The 23,061-nt window shown below is 31.6% G+C and overlaps 1 protein-coding gene across 5 annotated transcripts in view; it reads right to left on the bottom strand.

The window, feature by feature from the left end:
- The window catches only part of LOC129943035 (uncharacterized), a 92,109-nt gene that overhangs the window by 31,790 nt on the left and 37,258 nt on the right, over positions 1-23,061 (bottom strand). For 4 of the 5 annotated variants that reach the window (XM_056052239.1, XM_056052237.1, XM_056052238.1 and 1 more), the window contains exon 3: positions 6,247-6,301. The gene's annotated coding sequence lies outside the window, so the exon portion shown is untranslated. Of the gene's footprint in view, positions 1-6,246; positions 6,302-22,801; positions 22,821-23,061 lie in introns of those variants that run through there. The other variant, XM_056052241.1, reaches the window with a different exon arrangement.

Genomic DNA, 23,061 nt, shown 5'->3' with positions numbered 1-23,061 from the left:
CAAAAAATCCGGAAACAAGGAATTTCATTTACACAAGGTATATGTACATATTTTTGTATAGGAAATCTTTAAAACTAAATTCTGAATTTATGATTAAGGACACAATTAAAACAGTTGTAAGTTTTTGATCATTTTGTTTTAATATTATAATGTAAACATCGCGTAAGTCTACCAACAGACATTACTGCCTTAGATTTTTTGATAAAGGACTCTGCAGGGTGGATTGTCAAAGATTTGTTGTCCTTGTTAATGCGGTTGCTGGATTGCAATAGTTTGTGTTAGCTTTTATTATTAAAGAACAAAAAAAGTTTTTTCTAGGTTAAGTGGGACTCTTCAGTAATATGAAAATGCAAATAGTTGTGAAATTTAGTGGTGGAACATTTTTTTTACAGTGGCGCGCTGGTGCAAGTGTGTAATTCAGTATAGGATTAAGTGAAACACACCATTGCAAGGTTGCATCATATGATCGTTTTAAACGAACAAATAAATAAACTATGAGTTGCTCTAATGTAGAAATGCATTTATATCATGAAAGAAAAACATTTATAGAGTTTGAAAAGGGCTAATGACATTTAATGTTTACAATTTTTAAAAACATTGTTAGAGGCCTGATATCCATTAGTAGACTAGAGATTTTTGATAACAGGTTTAGTGTGGTGTTGGATGTGGATACGTCTAATTGAAACCACAGGACTTCAACATCAAAATCTTTTGAATTTAGAACAAAAAGTGAATACTTCTATTTAGAACACTTTTTCCTAAGAAGTTAAAGCAAATGCTTAATTGCACTAAATTTGATGGTTTGCTCCTTACTTAGCTTTCAATGGAGAACATTTTTAATTTATTTATTTGAAACAAATATAAAAATGTATACACTGTCATGCCAAATATTGAACTTAGACATTTTGTCACTATTGCTTGTCAATGAAAAGTGGATTTAGAGTTTTAGACCATTCTCAACATTATGTAAACTAGGGCCAGGCGATTCAAATTAATTTTGTTTTCCTGCAAACTGGCTTTCAAATGTCTTTCTGAAGTAAAAACTATAGTTATAACTTAAGTCCTAAACATAACTGAGAGCTTCCGCAACCCAAAATTATACTTCTTATACTATTTTAATTAAGAGTAGGTTGGTGTAAGAGAAGAACAAAATCGTGTCTAGATAGATAGATAGATAGATATATAATTTTATTTTCAAAAACATTTTACAAAAAATAAGTATTGCTAGTTTAAAATTAGTTTTGACAATAACTTTAAGTTGGCTGTCAGGTTAAAAAGGAAATTTAAAAAATATATAAGCTTAGTAAGTAGATTACGTTACTTATGTACATGTGTTATGAAAATTCATTTATAATAAGATTGCGATATTTAATTGACGCTTTTAAAAAGTAATATAAATTTGAGTAGCAGTAGTCATTAAGAATGTTGAGAAGTTGAGAATGAGAAAGTATGCCGCTGCCAAGAAAATTTCTCCTGTACGTTTTGAATATTGGACAGGTTCCAATAAAGTGCATGGTATTTTCCGATTCATCTATATTACATAATGTACATCCATCAGTATCTCCTTGGAAGATTCTTCCATTGATATTAAGGAACCCGCAGCGTGCTTTAAAAATTATGGAAATGATATCACGTGAATTGGAGTCATCAAAGTAGTTCGGTATGCCAGAGTACATCAAGTTGCAATATTCATCGTGATGTGTCGCACTAACTGTAAATTCAGTCCAGTGTTTTTCTTTCATTTTCAGTAAGAAAATTTTATGTAAGCTGGGCCATTCAAGTAGATTCATGTCAAAAGAAAAATCCAACTAACATCCATGGAAAAGATCCAACCATTCCTTAGCCCAAAAGATTTTCTTGTTTATAATGGCTTTTGATAAAATGTTGGGTAATCTAAGATTTAGATTTCGTCCTATAAAAGAAAAATGTATCTAAAGTGACGTTCAAAAACCCTTCGGTAAACCTGTTTCAATGTGCAGAGCATAGTTAGGCGTATTTTCGGGCAGTAAAAAGCATCTTTTCATGAAGAAACGCTGCAATTTTTGGAGTTTTGGACGGTATTGTCTCGCAGCAGTATCGCCCACGTTGCATTGAAGGAATTCTTAGATGCTCCCAATCTGTTTGTTAGATGCTCACTCGAAGACATGTTGTAATTAAACACTACGCCAAGATATTTGTATTGATTCACACCTTTATTTCTGAATTATTGTAAAACCATTTTTCGCACGCTGTTCTTCTTCCACCATTTTCTCAAATTTTGCTTTGTTAAATCACTTCTAAAGTAGCACACGAATTTGAATTTATATATAAAGATTGCGCTATAAAGAAGATATTGTATCTTACTGTGTAATGCTATTCCTTTTTAATAAAGAACTAAAGAAATATTACTATTTCCGACTCATCAAGCTTTATTTCAAGATTCCATCGAATGCAGTAAGTCTTAAAACCCTCAATTAGGTGTTGCAAATTGGAAGGATTATGTGATAACAGTACGATATCGTCCGCATATAAAAGGGCGTTAATTTGAAGACCGTCTAAAAAAATACTGATTGGAAGTTCCGCATGAATATCATTTAAAAACAGAACGAAAAGATGAGAGCTAAGCACACATCCTTGACGAACACCTTTCTTCGAGGGTAAAGAGAATTTATAGTAGCCAGTATTGTCGAAGATATTCTCAGAGTCGATAGCTTATAAATAAGAGCATTCCTGTCAATGCTATCAAAAGCAGCACTTTCGGGCTGAATGAACATATTCAAGACTCCTAGTAAGGTTAACGAAATTTACATAAAATTCTATATTTTTTGTTGGCATCATAGTAGTTTATACGACATGTTTCCGGATTCAGTTATCTGAAGGATTTAAGGTGTTTAAGAGCGTTTTTCCTGGCTATAAAACAAGCTAAACCAAACCAAGTTTCTTTTGGCTCAAACTTAACGTTTTGTTGCATTGGAGCTTTGTATCGTTCTTCAATTGAATCTGTCGGTATTATGATGGAGGGTACAAGTGACTCGAGCTTATTTTAATAAGTAACACCTCTTTGGTCATACCATTTTATTTCTGCTGTTACTGAAGATTTTAGGGAACAAATTAATGGCATGTGATCAGAGAAGGTTACACAATCTACACTTAAATCTTCAACCAAATTAGTGGTTGCGTATGAAGGGCAACAGTATAGTAAATCACTGAACTGCTCACAAAAGTATATATAACATTTTTTTCACTAAACCCTCTGCCAATAAGAATAAATGCACCAATATCATCAAGAAATTCAATGAATTTGGCGCAGTAACTGTCACAGGTATAATCTTTTGAATATCTTCTTTACATAATCGACGATGTAGGAATCAAGTTCCAGTTCACTATTCCTCTAGTGCCTGTTCTCACATTGAAATCCCCTCCGAGAATGAAATTGGTGGATGTGAACTCAGAAAAAAAGTTCTTAAGAAGTGTAAAGTCTCTATTCCAATGACTACAATTCAAGTAAAAAGGTATTAAATTTAGTTAATCTCCGGCGTAACATCCTTGCAGCATAATCATATCATTCGTTGTTACAAACTTTAATACTTTTCTTATAACCAAATAGGCATCCGCCACTGGCTCTTCCGAATTTGAGCGTTTTTGTAGCAGATATCCATTTAAGTTTATAACCTACGAAGTATTTCTCATAATTTTCAAGATTCTCAGATAAAACAAATGCTTCGAATTTTAAAGAAACTTTGAAATTTACAAATATATTTAAAAAAAAATTACATAAAAAAGTTTCTTTACAAGACCAGCTATATTGTAGAACAAAACCTGATAGGCAATGTGTTGCAATTATTAATATTGTTTTGTTGAGTTTTATAAATTGCTACATTGACAGGAATGTCTACGCTGCTTTTTTTTTAAAGATTATCCAAGTACGCCTTATCGGTTTCGTTAAATGAAGTGATAATACAATCCTTGTTGCATTTATATTATATAAATCTTGTCTATTTCCGCCGTTTAGGTGGGAGAGTTTAAGTCAAAAAACTGACAAACGTGCTATCGTGTTCATATTTGAAGGCTTGATATCTTTGATTCCTTTAATAAGGATCTGGACAACATGTGAACTTATGATCATCATAATGGAAAATTTTATTTTGTTTCCGTTCAACAAGGTTCAGGCGAATCCATAGATGAATTTATCACAACGCTCAAGAAATTAAGTCTTACATGCGGTAACAACCATTTCAAAATGTTTCGCAACATATTCATTTCTTTATCCACAACAAATGGTCTCTCTTAGAAGAAAAAATTTTCATTGAAGATAAAAGCATGTAGCTCAACAAAGAACACATCCAACAATTTCAAGCCCTCCAAATCAGTAGTTTCACCGTTACTTTGTACTTCCATAAAAACTCTTCATCAAAAGCACATAGTTTTCATCATCAATGAAAATTCTTTATTCGAGCTCGACAACATTATTCAATTCCCTTAGATAAATATTTTTATAACAGTTAATTTGGTAAGCTACCGCAAAATTTACATACAGAGTTTTGATATTTGATATAAATCTTTCTTCTGAACTAGTATTTGTATTAGGTTGTAAATAGAATTTAAGTAATAATTTTAAAGGAAAATACAAACAAAACCTTCAACTCAAATTGAAACGGGCAGATATATTTTGATTCAAATAAAACTAAGATTTCTAAACATCTGTTCAGAAATATGTTAGCAAAAACAAAGTTTAAATGATAATTGATAAATATATTTTAGTATATTAGTAATTTGTTAGTAAAAATTAACAAATTGTTAAATAAATAAATATAAACAAATAAATAAGCTTATAAATAAATAAATAAAATAATGACAATTTGCATATTTCCCCCAAACCTGGCATCCATTCAGAAAAATTGCTTGGAATAATACTTTTTGAATTATATTGTCGTTGCTAAGACAGGACTTTCTATTCATAAAAGGATACAAAATGTTTATAGAAATTGTTATGGCCTTTTCAGAATTAATAATCAATCTAGAAATATTAGTTATTTTTATTTGATCTCTCAGTTTTCGAATGAATCTTAAAATTAAAATTATGTATGACAAACATAGTTTATGTATAAAAAAAATATATAGTATTATTGAATTAAAGTAAATTTAAAACAGGTACTCTTCAACTCGGCCTTTCTGACCATTTTATTCGACTCGATGAATTTGTAAACGTTAGAATTGTACAATCAAATTTAAAAATTATTTTAAAAAAATACCTAATCTAAATGTATTTCTGAACTAGAATTCAAACCATGTGAATCCCTCCAATCAACCCAGGAACGTATACGTGAGGCTTCAATTACACCGTCATAAGGAATTTGCGTTAACTGACAATTTTCAATATCTCTGATTACGTATCGATCATTTGGGAATGCTTTATGCACTTTGTATGGACCGCGGAATTTAGGGATTCATTTTTTATTACTACCAGCTGTTGTATCAATGTTTCCAATCATTACAAAATCTCCTTCTGAAAATGTTACGTGTGGGTTATGTACATTTTCATAGTATTCAGACATTTTTTGTTGATGCAACTCTACACTATCGCAAGCTTTCTTTCGTAAAGCAGCTACGTCATGTCAGAAGTCAAAAAATAGAAGAGCAAAATCCCATCCAGTGAAAGTGTTATCTAACCTGATATAGTAAAAACTTTTTCGGAATCTAGTCCACGATAAAACAAAAATCAAGAAAGTAAGAAAGGCAAATCACGTATTTTGACGGAAACGTGTTATTTACAAATAAATATTTGTAATTTACGAAAAAATTCTTAAATCTTAAATTGTACAGAGTTAATTAACAACAATGTAATTGTAAATTTAAACTACAATTACATTTTAAAGATTACAACATATTCAGAGCAATCTCAAATAAATATTTGAAATCCAGAGTGAATATTCAATATTATTGTAAACTAAAACTACAAATTTGAAATTACAATATATTTAGAGTGCAAATAATAATTTCAATCAAAATTTTAAGATTACAACCTATTCGGAGTAATTTACAAATAAAAATTAACCAGAGTTAATTTACAATAATTCTATTTTGATATGAGACTACGACTTAAAAGTTCTTATTTGTATTTAAGAAGTTCTTGTCTGTTCTGCAACAAAACAACTTAAGTTTTCAAATAACGCTTTGTAGAAACAAAATTTTACAAATTTATAGAATTATTTCTTATATGATTCAATAAATTTTTTAATAAAATGAAAATAAAAAATTTGTACTTACCAATACATGTGATTTCTTGCTTGAATTTTGAAATAAAACGTTATTCAATTGATATCTGAAAAAAAAAATAATTTGTTTACTCAAAAGTACATATTCAAAACATATTTTATTTTTAATATTAGACAAAAAATATATAGTTTTTTTATATTAGTCGTGTTTTATTTTCCCCGTGATCCAAATAAGATCATTATCCCTTTATTTGTGTTAAAATAAAAAGCGAAATCCAACTTTATACTTTGATCTATTTTTGTCATCCAATAATTAGTTTTTCTACTACACACCAGCTGACATTTTGTCTTGCCTATTTCAATAAAAACAGTGTACCATTTTCATTTAGCTATAAATTAAGTATTTTTTTAATTACGCACAACGAAAAGCTTAATAATTTTATAGTTTGAAAATAATGGAAATCTTTTACAAAATAAAATATAATTTTTAAAAAATTAAGATGAATTAATAAATATAACAATACATATAAGAAATTATGATTTGACAAGATACGTAACTATTATTTTCCTTCGAAAAAAAGGACAGCAAAATGATAGAGGGGCAACTTCGTTTTGAACGTCAAATACTTTTATTTAAATATGATGATCAGAGCTGTTTTGATCTGATCTGAATTGGATCATTTTGATAATAAAACTCGTCTAGTATAAGAACTTTAGATCAGAGTTTAAATTGAAAATGGGCATGTTCAGGCCAAATCAAGTCAAGTCAAGTCTACTTTTGTCAAAATGACTGTTGATCATGTTTTTTCATTCAACTGAAAGCTGAACTATATTAATCTATGGTTTATTTATTTTCTACACAATTATATTTCATATTTTGGGTTAAAGTTTTCCTTGTACAATTGGAATAGAAATAAGTAATATTTCGTAATGGGCTTTTAGCTTGCCTGAGGAGTGTTTTGTATGAAATAATGTTTTAGATAGCCTTCGTTCGATGAACTAAAGGTAGAAAATATTGAAGTAAAGTTCCAAGTTTGTGCAAAATGTACGGCCAAGAAATACAGTTGATTGCAAATGAAGTCCCTTAGGTTATGTGAACCTGCCCAATGATGAAAATATCTCAGAATCAGAATAAAAGGCATTCTGTGAGTGCAATAACTAACCCTTTATTTCATAGAAAATGACAAAATTAAAGTTATTTGATCTTCATATAATGCTCTCTCAGTTCATTTGCGCTCTACGTGTCATTATTTTATTTTCATCTTGGGTTCATTAGGGATTACAAATCCCGTAAGGTGTAGGGATGTTTAATGTAAATGAATACTTTTCATGACCTCTTTTTTTTCTCCCTCTTAGCCTAAGGTTTTTTATTTTAAGTTTTAACACTTTAAGCAAAGAAAGGCACAGCCACAGTAAGGATGTTCGCATTAAAATTTTATAAGGAGTTTTGAACAAAGCGACCACTAGTCCAGGATCTAAAGAAAAGCGTGCGTTAGAAATTAAAAATAAAAAGACTTTTCCTTTCCGGCGCAATATGTAACCAACTTTAATGGTGATGCAAAATAAGGATAGGTACCTATATTTTATAAAAAGTGTAAAAAGAAAGAAAATTAAACATGGAGAAGTTGTTGCCAACAATCACTTCATTTTATGTCATCTGTCACAAAGCAGAAAAGAGCGATATTTCTCCATACTTCTAAAACTCTACAATAAAGTAGGTACTCAACACTATACTACACAGATACATATCTACACCTACAGAATGTATTTATGCAGAAGGATGTTCTTTGTTATAGATACACACAAAAACAAGAAAGAATTTTAAACGGATGTAGCAGGAGCTTAATAGCACTAGTGCCGTTGCTCTCCATTTGGGACAGACGTTTTATTTGCGATATGTAATATCTTTGATGTTTTGAAAACTATAAACAAAAGATATTATGTTTTGCTGGCTGGAAAATTGCTCATAGTAGCATACTCTATTGTCTGCCCGTGTGGAAGTAAAGATATATGTATAGTGTATTTTTTAAGCGCCTTAGAACTTTAAAAACTAATTTGAGAAATATTATTAGATTTTGTTGTTATATTGCGGTAGATAATTTGTTGGAATTTATTTTTTAAATGTTATTTCCAGTTTTTCTTTCTTATATTTTGTTACGTAACTAAATACAGAATAAAATACCCCAATTATTCTGATATCATTGAACAAAAATGCATGCCACTAGAAATCTTTATTAATATTATAAATGCGAAAGTATCTTTGTGTGTCATTAAAGTTATCTATGGTAATATTATTAAGCTTAAAGTTTGTTTGCTTATTTGGACACACTAAACTCAGAGATTATTGATCCAATTTGAAAAAAAATCTTTAGTGTTAGATAGCCCATTTATTGAGGAAGGTTGAAGGCTATAACTAGGCCAAAAGGAAAAGGTTCTTAAGTCGACTTAATCATTAATTCTATAACATTTGTTTGTATATATTCTGTCTACAAACTATTTTTCTTTTTTAACCTCGTTGAAAAATCTTTTACAATGTTTTGCAAAAGGTAAAACAACTTAAGTAGAGTATGTTTCGTTTTATATATTAATTTATTTTATTTATTAGATTATAGGCAAAAATGATTCTGGTAAAATATCTAAGGTTGTTTCTATGTTTTTTTTTTAATAATCAAAAAATTAAAATCGCTTACTCAACTTAAGATATTTTACTAAAAAACTTTTAATGCAGTTAAATTTCTTATATTGATTTAAAAATTGTATCATATATGATAAATACAAACAGAAAACAAATGAAAACACAATAACTGTTTAAGTGAGCTAAATTTTACTTTTTATTTTTTATATAATCGTATATATGAAGGCACTAATAAAAAATGTTTCAAATTCGAGAAAGTATTGTGTAAAACCACAATACAGAAAAAACTTAAACTTAAAAAAATGTAATAGTGTAACAAACAAGAATTTGTTCTTGTGTGGCAGAATCACCATTTTTTAGTAGGTTTTAACCCGTCATTATTGTAAAGTTTTATTGAAATAAATTCAGTAATTTTTTAGTGAAAGAGTAGCAAGCTTCTATCCATACAAAAATTAAACTTTTAAATTTATAATACCAGTAGGGCTGTATAAATAAAGTCTATTTGTTATTCAGATATATAAGCAACATTATTGTAAAGTTGTATTAAAATTCATTTAAGAGTTGTATGCGAAAAAGAAATAGAAAAATTCATGTATTTATTTTCGTATTACCGCGAATTAAATAGAAAAATCTCAGACTCAAAATTATTAAATTTGTCTGTCCACCTGTGATATTTGTGTAGTCGACAAAATAACATAATCAAACCTTCATTGTTTCATTCGTTTTAACAATTTCTCTTTGATTCTCAATTCATCGACACTTACTATAAATATTTTTGGTTCGCTAGCATTCCTGTGTATGATTTCATTGTGTTCCAAAGCCAAAATCACTCTTCAGAAAGTTTGGTTTAAAACATAAAATACTTTCCCAAACAATTTAGTAAATCAATTGACACTTTATTGATCACGTCCCAAATGAAAAAAAAACTTTATTTTAATTTTGCATGTACAGCCAACACGCCCAAAAGTAAAAACTAAAGACATTTTTGCTATCATGGTCTTCAGTTTGGCATTGGAATGAAAGTTAAAAATAATGTTTGTCTTCGTTAGATATTGATAGCAACGCACATTGGCATCACGATTAATTATGTACATAGGTATGTATGTATGTATGTATGTATATCTATAAATGTTTAATTGAATAATTTTTCAAAATGAAAATTCAAGGTACAAAAGTTTAAATTCTCATTTATTCAATGAGGTAAAGTAACCGGATGCTCTAGTAAGTCAAATTCAAGAATGGAAGCGATTTCTTACTTGAGATTGTAGGTGCGTAAACCATATGGGTTATTTTCTTTCACGTAATGCCGCCCAACGGCTGATCCCAGGGGTCGAGAGCGGGTTTAGTCGTAGGGGTCATGACCCACATCTGACTTTTTTAATGCTTAAATTATTTTCATAATATCCTTTTTGAGAGAAAGAGCAAGTATTGAAGTTCTTAATAAAAAACCTTGAATAAAAGACCGTCGGTTTGATATTAAGTAACCTTTAAATCCCTGAAACTCGTCTTTAATAATATCTCATTTTATTTGACTCGTAGAGTTCAAGGGTATTCAAAAATGGATTTTCTTTCAAAATTGTTTTAAATTAAATACCAAAACTTTTAAGATCTTAATAAACTAAAGCAAACTACTTTTTGGGGTGAATTAAAAACATGAATTTCAAGAATATAAGTGTCCCAAAAACAGCAAAAGGGACAGTTTGATTGTTACGTGCCATTTTTGAGTGTCACGCTATAGTTTCTTCCCAGCTTATTTGTTTGCGTTAATTTGTTTTATCTTTTATTTTATTTAATTTTGTCCCCACACTCTTATTGTCTCATTTTATATAATGCAATGAATGAATATTCTGGATGTGCGGCTTTAGAAATAATCTCTATACTTTAGAGTACGTCCGAAGTTGTGCTTAAGGGTTAATTTCTAAACATTCTTAGAATTGCGAGTGTTCTAGCTAAGTTGTTTAGGGGTGGAATGCAACTGGCTAATTCAACAAAACATTGTTACAAGAAAGATACAAAGTTGGTCATTGGACACTTCCTAACGGTAAACCGGAAGAAAAATGTTTTCAATAAAGGGTTATAAATGCATATCAATCAATAAGCGAAAGATTCATTTCGTCTTTAATCTCGAATCTAAGAGATCACAATAAAATTTATCCGACTAAGAGTTCAAGTACGTTTCGAAAAAATCTCTTTACCAAAACAAATATTTTTACTATTTTTGCTTCAGTTATAAATTAATTCAATTACATACACACCCACCAACACAACGTTCATACATGGGTTAACTACAATGACACAAAAAGTGACTATTCCCAAGAAATCTTGTAAGAGTGAAAAGCCTTGCAAAAAACAAGGACTATATTTTCTGCATTGGATCGTGCTCTTTTCATAAATAACAGGCAATGGCCTCATCGGAACTCTTGTCAATAAAGAGCCTTCTTTACTTCACCGAGTTGATATCCAAATAAGTCATATGAGATTGTAAACTAAAAAGTTGATGCAGAGTATCCTTTGAAAAAGTAAGTTAAAAGGGTATAATAACAATCGATTTTTTTTATAGTCTACAAGTGTTTTTGTTTTGGTTGGTGCTTGTTCGTTAGCGATTAAAAAAGTCTACTTTTGTAAAGAAAAGATAAAATGGGGGTTTAGATATATAAAGAAGGATTGATTAATTTAGATTTAGTTTACCGTTATATTAGGAACTGATACATTTGATAGAAAAAACTTTTAGTCAAGCGGAAGTACAAACATATCACGAATAATTTTTTTGAAACAGCAATCTGTTTGATTCCACTTGCAATAACATTGTTTTTGAGTCATTGAATTACAAGAATTCGGATAAGGGTACCCGTCAAGGATTCGCACAGGAATACTTTAATTGTCGGATGAGAAATTATATACACTCATCGCCACTTGAATAGGACACACTGTACACTCTTTTTACTTTGCTTATAACTCATAAGCGGAATGATAAAATAATGGTACTTTGCCCGTTATCTTTTTGCAACTCTTTTGTCTATGACAAATTGCATGTTTTGGAAAAAGCCGTTATATTTTTTTTCTACTTCATGTTAACTTTCGTCTAAATAAAAGTAATATTTTTGTGCCACTTGAATAGGCCATGCATTGTTTAATCGTTATCTTTGTCACCCGGAATTGTATTTTTCGTTGATCAAACTATTATGTAAAATTTCGATTATTTAATTTAAAAACAACGTAGAATGGGTCGAGGAAAAATGTTGACCGAGGCGGAAAAAGAACAACTCAAAGCATATAAGGACGGTGTCTTATCTATTGCCAAAATAGCTAAAAAAGTCTAGAGAAGCCGAGAGACGTGATATCCAAATTTTTAGGTAATGAGCTTAAATATGGGGAACACATGAAAGGCCGCACAGTATGCTTACTAATGCGGAAAGGCAATTTATATTTTTAAAAAAAGCGTCAAATTCTCACAACTCTTTGGAAAAAATCAGGGAAAAATGTGGTGTTAAAGCAAGTCTAATGGTGAATTGGTTTGGGGAGTTATTTCCTATTATGGCACCTTTAAATTACATTTTGTGTCAACTACAATGAATGCGTTGTCTTAAAATGTGTATATTGAAAGAGTCCTTTCCATCCTTTTTGGACCTCTGACCTGGATTTATCAACATGAAAATGCGCCAATACCCACAGCCCGGGTAGTTAAATCGTATATACAGAGCCAAAATGTGGAGCTATTGAGCTTGCCGCCCTACTCACCGGACTATATCCGAACTAACCCAAGCCATCGAATTGGCTTGGAGCTCGATTTCGCTAAATTATTTGGACAGTTTGTATGCATCCCTTCCAAACAGGATGTGTGAAGTTTTGGAGCAGAAAGGTGGCCCAACACACTATTAAAACATTTTTGTTTATTAAATAAAATACTTCCGTTACCTCCAATTAAAGTAACGTTCGTAATAAAAAGAACAATAATTACTCTAAAATGGTTTTTTATTAAAGTGTCCTATTCAAGTGGTGCGAAATTCGGACCTCGCAGTTTGTCTGTTTTATTTAAATCCTTAGCATTAATTTTTTTTCAGGTGAAATAAAAACAATTAACTGAACTTAAAAAAAAATAGGTCTCTAGTATGTTTTGGTTTGGGAACTATGGACGATAGATAAAAAATCCTAAGGGGTATCCTATGGACGATAGAAAAAAATCCTAAGGGGTGTCTAATTCATGTGGCGAGGTGTGTATTTTATCCTTTTCAATTCGTAAAAATAATATAAGAACAATATCATGAGTTTGCAAATTAGAATTAATTTAATGAAAATGCGGGAGACATTTTTCCTTTATATTTTCTTTGATGAAGTTAGAAATGATAGTCATGGAAGTCCAAAGGACTTTGTTCGTCAACAAAGTGAGGACATTTCTAAAACTGTTTTTCATTTGTTTACTTATCAAGAAGACAGTTAATCCTCAGCACATCCATATTTTGGGCTGTGAATTTTCCGATGGTTGCCTACCACAAGCTCATGGGAATGCATCATTTATGACTCATTTTATGATTTTGCAATCAAAACAAAACTCTATGAAAACATTCAAAATAGCCTAGATAAATGTATTTTTGAAAACTATAGAACATAACCTTAAAGCTCATGGTGATGCCATTGAAGAAAATAGAGCAGAGGAATCGGAAAGAAAGTTTTAGAATTTAACACCGGTTCGGATCGACTACCTGTCCGAGTCACCTAAAATTGCTCACTACTCTTCATGGAACAGATATCGATCTTTTACCAACAAGTCATACCTGTTTTCAAACGTGTTGCTCCCACCCAACTGTAGCAAGAAGAAAGATAACTGAATGTTGTTATTCAAAAGGATTTGCGATGCTATTACATTCCAAAATAATGGAAGAAGTTAATCAAAAATGCGGTGTATGAAATTTTTTTATGTTTCATTTATTTCTACATTGGTTATAGTTTTATGTATGTGAGTATCTTAAAAAGCAAGGCATGCAAAGTATTTATAAAAAGAACAATAAACAAAGAAATATGCATGGACTAGCTTTCCACTAATCGGCATCTTCGCTGCTTTTATTTAAATAATTTCGAAACAAACAAATAAAATCAAATTCACATCAGAAATAGAGCAAACTTTTGAAACTAAAATATAGAGTTTCTAGAAAACCCAAGACCACCGATACAACCATCTAAAATGATTCACGTCTGTAGACGCAAAAATAGCAGCATACAGTGTATTTATTAGAATTCTATTATATTTACTATGCTAATGAATGATAATGACTACAAAAACAAGATATATATAGTATTAAACAAATAGAAATATCGAATAGATATAATATACAAAAATATAGACACAATCATGTAGAAAAGAAAACGTCAGATATTAACAATTATATGTCAACACAGTACACAAAAATTCTACTGGATATATATCATAAGCAACACTTTTAAAAAACTTCAATCAATCTTTTCCAAAACAAATAACCATATAGCCATAACTCCTTCAGACAAGAACCAATAACAATAATAAAACAAGCTCAGGTGAATATAAAATATAATAAGTGTAATAAGTACTATAAAGGTCAAATAGGGAGACCCTCTTACTCGTAGATAGATTCAACGAACGTAGACGAAAACAAAATACCAAATCAAATTTCGCACTATACTTAAAGGGAAGTTACCACAATTACACCGATTTCGACACCAACCTTAACCCATTAAATTATTATAGAGAGGTTAAACTACTTGACGCATAAGAAGAGGAGGAAATATACAAATCATGTTAAAAAGAAGGAGACAATTAGGTTAGGTTAGGTTAAAGTAGCTGTACGGGATGAAGTAGGACACACCGTGATACCACATGAATCTGGAGGCTTTCTTCTAAGCTCAATGAAACCAGTTTAAGTTCCTTCCGAAACGTTAAAGACCTATTATGTTAATATGATTGAGATTGTTAAGATCGTTATAGAAGAATATTCTTAGATACGTCGTTTTGGGCTAATGCAGGGCTCGTACAGAGGAGATGAATAACTGTTGTCTCTTTTTCCTCATGCAAAAATCGTTTGAGAAAAGCCTAGCCGTGTGGCTCGTTTTACTAATAGACAGTACCCAGTTATGACATATCGAGCTTATATGCTATTTGTCATAGATATAGCAAGCACCTTGAGTGCTTTAAATCTAGTGTAGGCAAGATACACGTTGCGATTGCTACGGGGTAGCATGGGTTTTACTGTACCAGTTTTGTCGAGTTCATCCACCATACAATTTCTTGGGATATATCTATGGCCCGGCACCCAGCAAGAGAATGTTAAAATGTGTTACCATCTCCATTATAAATGATCGGCAGTTATGGTCTGTTATAGAGTTTGTAGAGACAGAGTCCCGAGATTTGATAGCTGCCTGACTATCTGAGAAAATACGGATATCAGACGTTGATATCACGTTCTTCTTAATCCAGGACAATACTTTTTTTATCGCTAAAAGTTCTACCTATAATACGCTACAATTATCGGAAAGGCGGGATGAGATACTTAAACTTAGTCGTTCAGAGTACACGCATCCACCAACACCTTCATTTTTGTTTGTTCCGTCTGTTTAAAAGTAGATTGACTTGCCTTCCAGGAATGTCCTATCTTCCAAGGTCTGGAAAGTATAGAAATGTGGAAGTTTCTCTCGAATTGTAGTTGGGGGATGAAATTGATTCTAAATTCTTAAGAATAACGGAGTGTCCAATGTTATTGTTAACTCACTGCGATGAAGCTTTCAGGCAAAGAACAGAGCGTGCAGCTATTCTAATTGGTGTTGTTAGGTAGATTAGGATATCCAGTGCCGCAGATGGAGTTGTGCGAAGCGATCCGCTTATACCTAGGTAAGCTGAACGTTGGCCTTTACTAAGTTTGTCACCTTCAATTAAAATCAGTCTGATTACCTGTGTCCACTGAAATCTTTATTGGTCTGGATGAGGGATTCATTGCTATACTCTTACGCTTTAGATAAATTTATATTTTGGGCGGTGTTGTTTTGCCATTTGGTCAAAATACCGTATGTTAACTCTCCCTATATTAAAGGTTTCTAATTAAAGTTCTCAGACAAGGCTAAATATCTGGGTCTTATTTTAGGAGACAAATTTACTCGACGACAAAATTACACTGAAGAAAAACGCAATATTCTCTACGAAAGTTTAATAAAACACACAAATTAAAAGAAGACTACCTCACCGCACATCACAATTAAATCAAGAAAACTATTAACAACAAAATAACTACAATGCAAATAGAAAACAAAAGAAATGCACATCCAGATAATTTTCAGTCAATAGCCCGAGGATGGAAATCGCTCCGAAACGCGGTGCCAAATATAATATACATAAAAGGTGAAAGATAATAAAGCAATTAAAATTTAATTTTTTATTTTGTTCATATTTTTTGCTATTGTTGTTAATAGGTTAAATATTTAAGTACATTGCGTCAGGTATTTGTCTTATGTCCTGCTTATTTTTCGTCGACTGCACGAAAACCAAATGCACAAAAAGTGCTCTTAAGGCAAGTACAAACAACTAAGAACGAAAGATGTTAAGTCAGATACTAATATTTTGAGGGTTTTTGTTTATTTTTTTAAGAAATTATATCCATATTTATTTACGTTGAGCTGTCAAAATACTTAATACATTTTTAATCTGTTAAATATGGGCCAGTCCGCATTGCAATTCTAGGGTGCGTTTACACTTTTCCAGTGCGTGCACCACCTTATGAACGTTCTTTCTCTACTGCGCTATCCTGTGGGGATAGATTTGTAGGCTCTCCAGGAGCTCAGCTTTTATCCTCTTGCCTCAGTCTACGTCGCTGAACAGCTCATCATTTCATCTTCTCCTTAACTTAATTTTAATGCATACTGTACCGTTTGGATTACGCGAACAACTTTTCTCTCAAACGACACAACATGGCCCAGTCTTCTGAAACCCAAGCAGGGCAGAGATAATAAGATTCTTTAGTTTGTACGAGTTTTGGCAGGGATGGAAGAACTAGAGCAATAACTATTATCTGTAGTTACTATCATATGCAGCCTTGAAATCGATGAAAAGATGAAGGGTGTCATTTGATGGCCTTGGATTTTAATTTGAATATTTGATAGCCTGTGGATTTTTCTGGTCTAAAACCACACTTTGAGAACCTATCAGGTTATGGACGATGGGCTTTAGACGTTTACACATTACGGCAGAGTAGTTTTTGCATACTATGTTGAGAAGATTGATTCTTCTATAGTTGGTGCAGTTTAGAGAGCCTCCTAACCAAATTATCTTTAGCTGCTTGTAGAAGCTGAGCAATCAAGTCAATGGGTGCAGGGGCAAGTCACGAAATTTGGCTTTCTTCGTGTATATTTTATCGATCATCCCAAGTAGAATTTAGTTCTTCGTTGCCTTAATACAGTCTGCAGATTTGGTCCTTCCATATCCTTAGCACTTAGAACTTCATATATGCTTAAAAACTTGTCAATATCTTCGACTGCGCCTTTCTTTATCTGAGCAGTCGGTGTTCATTTCTCCTTTCTGCTCGTAGAGCTCTTAAGCAGCTCTCGTCCTTCTTTCCAGCGTAACTTTGCGTGCTTGTTATTTGGCTCCATTTGCCTGGCCATATTCCTCATCCAAACCAGGGTTTCTTGTTGGTAGCCGGTTAAACCCAGCACCTCAGAGGCGGCTTATCTCATTACATCTTGGCAATGTAACCACTGGTTCGCCATACATTGTGTAAGCGGCAAAGAACTCTAAAGGTTACTCGTGACTTGGTCGGGGAAGTAGTTGGTAATCTCTTGTGTATGTAGCATATCGAAATTGTATCTTATTTTGCCTTCGTAAAGACTGTTTTCCCGAATATTCCACCAAAGATGTCTTTCGTTTCTAGCTTGGCATTAAGAACTACTCGTAACAAGGCAATTGAAATATTATAGTTAGGGCACTGCTTATAAGTTTTTTTCAAAGAGCTCCAAGAACATATCTTTGATGTTGCCAACCTTTTCGTCTGTTGGGACGTGTGCGCATATTAAGCTGCTTTTAGTCTAGATAAGAATTGTCATGAAGCAGTTCTTCAGCCCATCCCATCTGTTTCCTGGATGGCGGTAATATGTGCTTTCCTAATATTCGGCTGTACGTGGTCTATTAAGGGACCTAACGTTTAACGTTCTTTTTTAACCTGCTGCTTAAACGATACACTTTCTTTTTCTTTTTGCATTTATTGTTGCATTTTTTTTGTTCTACTTATCTCACTTGTGCTTGTAATCGATCTTATAGGAGTGCAGAAAGAGGGAAACAACCAAAAACTAATCAAAACACTACATGATTATACAAATCCGTTGCATTTACCAGCCTCTAAAACACATTGCTCGCATTGTATTTTTTTCGTTTTGTAATTTCGGTGGAATTTACATCTAACAACGATTTTTAATGTGTTTTAATCGTTAATAGAATAAACAACATTAATAGAATCAACTCCGAAATCAGTTCCTTAGATTAATTGTAGACAAAGGAAAATGACTAGTACCGAGGATTAGTATCTTCTTTTCTTCTGACTTCACTTTTATAAAGAGTCATTTAAATGAAGTATGAGGTCGTCGATCGGGGACACCCAGCATTGAATTATGTTGCAAATCCCCTTAACTATAAAACTTTATTCAACTCCACAACAGACACTCGACTTAATCCAATTAAAGTGAAAAAGCTTTCCCAATACGTTTATATAAAATCAACGGCCTACATATGTAAATATGCATCCAGATAAGTGTAGGTAAGGTAAATGTACAAGGGTGCTTTTTATATACATAAATCAAAGGTTTTGTATACAAAAAGATTGCATATCATAATATTTATTTATATTACGTGTGGTTTCAAGCAAAATGTAGGAAACAGGCATGAATGGAAGAATACAATATAACGCCACTTCTATTTTTCTTCTTCGTTGTTCTAATTTTTGACAGCCGGTTGTGACGTATTTGCTGAAAAAAAGAACTTTTCATCCTATTAGATAAAGTGCGCGAAAAAGTTCAATTATTTGAATTTTTTTCGAATTTGCTTAATTTATTTCAAAGTGCTCCTGGTTGTAACAATTACAACAAAAAAAACAAATAAATTAAGAAGATACGATGTCTCTTAATTCAGTTTTCCCAAACATCCTAAACTTCTAAGAAAATGGATTTTTTTTGCAAATGGAATCAAAAGGATGTTTTTAACAGGACAATGGACCATATCCGATGTAGTACCCGTGGTGTCTTAGTCTTGGGTTCAATCCCTGCCTGCGATATCTAATTTTTTTTAACGGGTACTGCTTCTTTCGAGGAATTGAAAAATCAACCAAGAGTAACTCTTATCATGAAAAGTGCTTTCTCAAATAAGCCGTTTTGATTCGGCTTAAAATAGTAGGTCCCACCCATCCTTGCCAACATTACTTGCCCACAGAAATGATTGAGAGTTGTAAGTCGCTAGGCTCTATTTCTCAAAGGATTGTTTAGCCACCTGATTTATTTATTTAAAGGGTCATATCCATATAAGTAAAGTACTTACTTCTAGTAGGAAGTAAACCCAAATACTGGTACTGTAGTAAGAGGCAAAATATACAGTAGATAAACTTCATTTGGTGTGCATAAAAAAATGATATACTATTAACTTTATACTAATGGTAAATACTAGATTCATCCAAGTTAATCCTACAAATTCATCCAAAATCACCAGTGTAAGTGTACACTGCCAACCACTAGGATGAGGCCACTAATTTTGCATCGATTTTCGCTTTTTTATAGCTGGCTTAAGTGTTGTAACCGGAAACTTTTATTACCTTGAATAGGTACGTATTTCACCATTACAAATTTATGACATTAACTCAAGGGTAAATTGGAGACAATCGTTGGAATTTCCCCATGTCAAAAGATAGACTACTTAAAGAGGGTATATAAAAGTTGGTTCCTAATAAATATTATCATTTTATGGTTTAACAATATTAATTTGTAAGGTCGTTTTAAATTAGTAATGAGTATGTCCACCATTTTTCGGATATTACCTCTATAAGGCGGTTTGAAATAGAATCATTACATTTTTTTTATTAATCACAGGAAATTTGGACCCATGAAAATCGAAAATCTTCGATTAAGATGGCAACTTCATAAACTTTACGAAAAAGCCATAGCCAAACGTTTTTATTTATGTTAAAGTGTGGTAAATGTGAAGCCATCGCACAATTTACAAGGTTTCTGATTAAATTGTACTTCTAACAACCTTTGAAGAGTAAATGGTGGAATTGTCTTTTGGAAAACTCAAGGTAGGGGTCCGAAAATGATTATTATTTTGAAAATTACAATTGTAGCAAACATTTATAGTAGTAACCGTTAATTAATGTGTACCAAAACTAAAATTCGATTGTGCCATAATACCTCATAGCTCCTAACACCATTACATTCGATATTCAGCTTTGATATCTTTCCAAAAGAAGCTCATCCTTTATCAGATCATGGAAATGCAAGTTGTAACCAAGTTTCCGTCAACGTTAAACTTTTTTTCATCTGAAAAGACACAACGTTTCCATTAATTGCTGCAAGTAAAATTGCAAAATTTGCGTACTTCCTCAACGCGGGTTTATTTTTAAGTTTTCTTCTCTGGATAGTATCACTTTTTGTATTATTCTTTGAAGTTATTTTGCTGATACTAACCTTTTGGCCCTTATTAACCCCTTTTTCATGATGTTGTTGTTTCTGCCTGGTACCTTCTTTGATTGTTCTTATATTTTTGTGGATCAGTAATATGATTCCTTTAAACTTTCTTGCTTCTGTAAAGTATCCTTGCTATTTCACGTTCTAAGATTCGTTAATCCTTCAGAGGATCTATTTTTGGAGTTCTGTTCAACACTCTTTTAGATATTCTAAACATAAGTTTTTAATATTTCTCACTTGTAAGCTTCTGCACGGACATATTCGCAGTAGCCTTATCCTGATGGAACATTTTTATACGCTATTTTAGTAGCTTATTACTTTATATTGGAAAATTCCAACCCTCCTCGGTTTAATTTTCCCTTTAATTTTAAGAACTTTTAATGGTAAAAACGTACGTACCTATTCAGAAGTAATAATAGTTTTTTGGTACAACACTTCCACCAGCTAAAAAAGCTAGAATCGATTTCAAAATGTGTGGCCTAATCCTAGTGATTAGCACTGTACTTATTCTACTTTAGCGACCAGGTCTGATTTCTTTATGTGAAATGTTGTTGGCTTTTTGCAGTACCGTTATAAAGATTACATAAATTAAACGTATCTGTAATTTGTTAATAATAATAAATCATTGATGAACAACAGGTACCCACAAAAATAAGTTTTAGTTTGGTACACGCAAGTATTTATTTATAAATGATTTTTAGCTTTTAGATTTTTTTTATTTTTTCAATAAGAAAGTTTACAAAATTATATATATATATTACATTTATTTATAGTGTGATCATATTTTTTTTGTAATGACTTACAATATTTGTTATTTTATTACAAGACGTATTAACAAATAAGGCTGATTGTTTCTCAACGCGATAGCAGTCAACTTAAAACTGTCCATAAGAGTGTAATGAGTTTTTAAGATTACCGCCTTAAACACACAACGAGTTACGTACCTGAGGTTTTTCTTATGGCCAAATCAAAAACCAGCTACAAGAGTACCTACAGTGTTGGCCAAAATAAAAGCAACTTTTATTGCCTCTATTATTAAACAATTACAAAACAAATTTAGGATTCAATTATTGTATATTTTTGGTTTTAAAATTTAAGTATATATTAACAGTTTCTTATGAAACATAAAATAATATCGTTTTTGTAATAATTCAATAAATATAGCACAAATAAAAAATACATTTATTTGTTTTAGACTTACTATAATATTGCTAGTATTTTGTTCCAAAACTCATGTTTTTAATCACTTCAACACATCGTCAATGCATAGAGTCAATTAAATTGTTATTAAATAATTATTATTATGTTATTTATTAATTATGCTGTTTGGGAAACTTTATTTTTGCAATTAGTCCTTACAATTCGTCGACGGACGATTTCCCATAGAATTCCCAGTCCATGCTTTGAAAAACATCCCCTCCTTCGTGATTCAAAGTAGCTTTGGTGTGACGAGGATTAAGAAACCATTAAAACCCTTGAAATTGAATTTGGACTCGTCATCCATTTCTAACGGTTGATGTGGTCTTGTTTTTGGTTGAAATAAAAGGCTTTTTACAGTTTTACAGATTTTAGTTCACCATCAACAGGTCATCTCCGAATCGTTCTCGCGCTTGCGTTTACGTCGAGTTGGGTTCTTATTTATCGCGATGTAATAAAAGAGTCTTTTTGAATTGATCTAATCCTCTTGTGTTGTTGTTTTTCTTGGTCTGCTACCTCGATGAACCGTTTGGAATGACTTTTAGGATAGTCATTTTTTTCTCTATTTCGTTAGTTTTTGTTTCCATTTTACAAAAGTAAGCTAAGAACACTGATAAGCTTACCCGTGATCTAAATAACATCTAAGAAATAGATTCAATTGCACTCGTTTGCCAACACTTTTAAATGAGCTATAGATTTTGTAGTTAACGGACTAACGTTTCTCTATTAATGATAAGAGAAAGGAAAGACAGCAATACAAAGTTTCTTTTGTTTTGACTAACAAAAATTGGGTTAACTGTCCTACTTATGTCATATCTAACGAACCATTTTGAAACCTATTTTCTCTTGTACTCTATTCAGAAGTACATACTCGTACATACATAATGTAATAGATTTTAGAAAAAAAAGTAACATTGTTAGTTAGTAATTAATTTTTGAATGACATCACATAAAGATAGAGGTAAAGTTTTTGTTGCTAATTTTTTGGCCAACACTGTATAAGACTACATGTAACATGGCTTTTACATGGCTCAATCCCTAGTGAGCTGATCATATACTTGTTTGTCTTGTTTGCAATCAAAAATAATCAATTACTTACATGGTCATGAAGTTTTTTTTTTTTACAATAAAATATTCCTTTTTGTTTGCGTCCATGTCCACATCAAATCAGAGTTACCATGGAAATGGTTATGCCATAAATTTGTACTCATGTTCTGATTTTTTAGGAGAGCTTTCAAGAATGGAAGCCTTTTATAAGCTTTGAAGGATACTTGAAGACAACATTTTTTCCGTTTCCCTTTTTTTGTTTTATTGTTTTGTTTTCTTTGTGGTTTTTAAAACAATTATAGAGCCTTTTTG

The sequence above is a fragment of the Eupeodes corollae genome, chromosome 1, assembly GCF_945859685.1.
Source record: "Eupeodes corollae chromosome 1, idEupCoro1.1, whole genome shotgun sequence".
Taxonomy (NCBI): Eukaryota; Metazoa; Arthropoda; class Insecta; order Diptera; family Syrphidae; genus Eupeodes; species Eupeodes corollae.
This window is presented reverse-complemented; position numbering and strand designations above follow the sequence as displayed.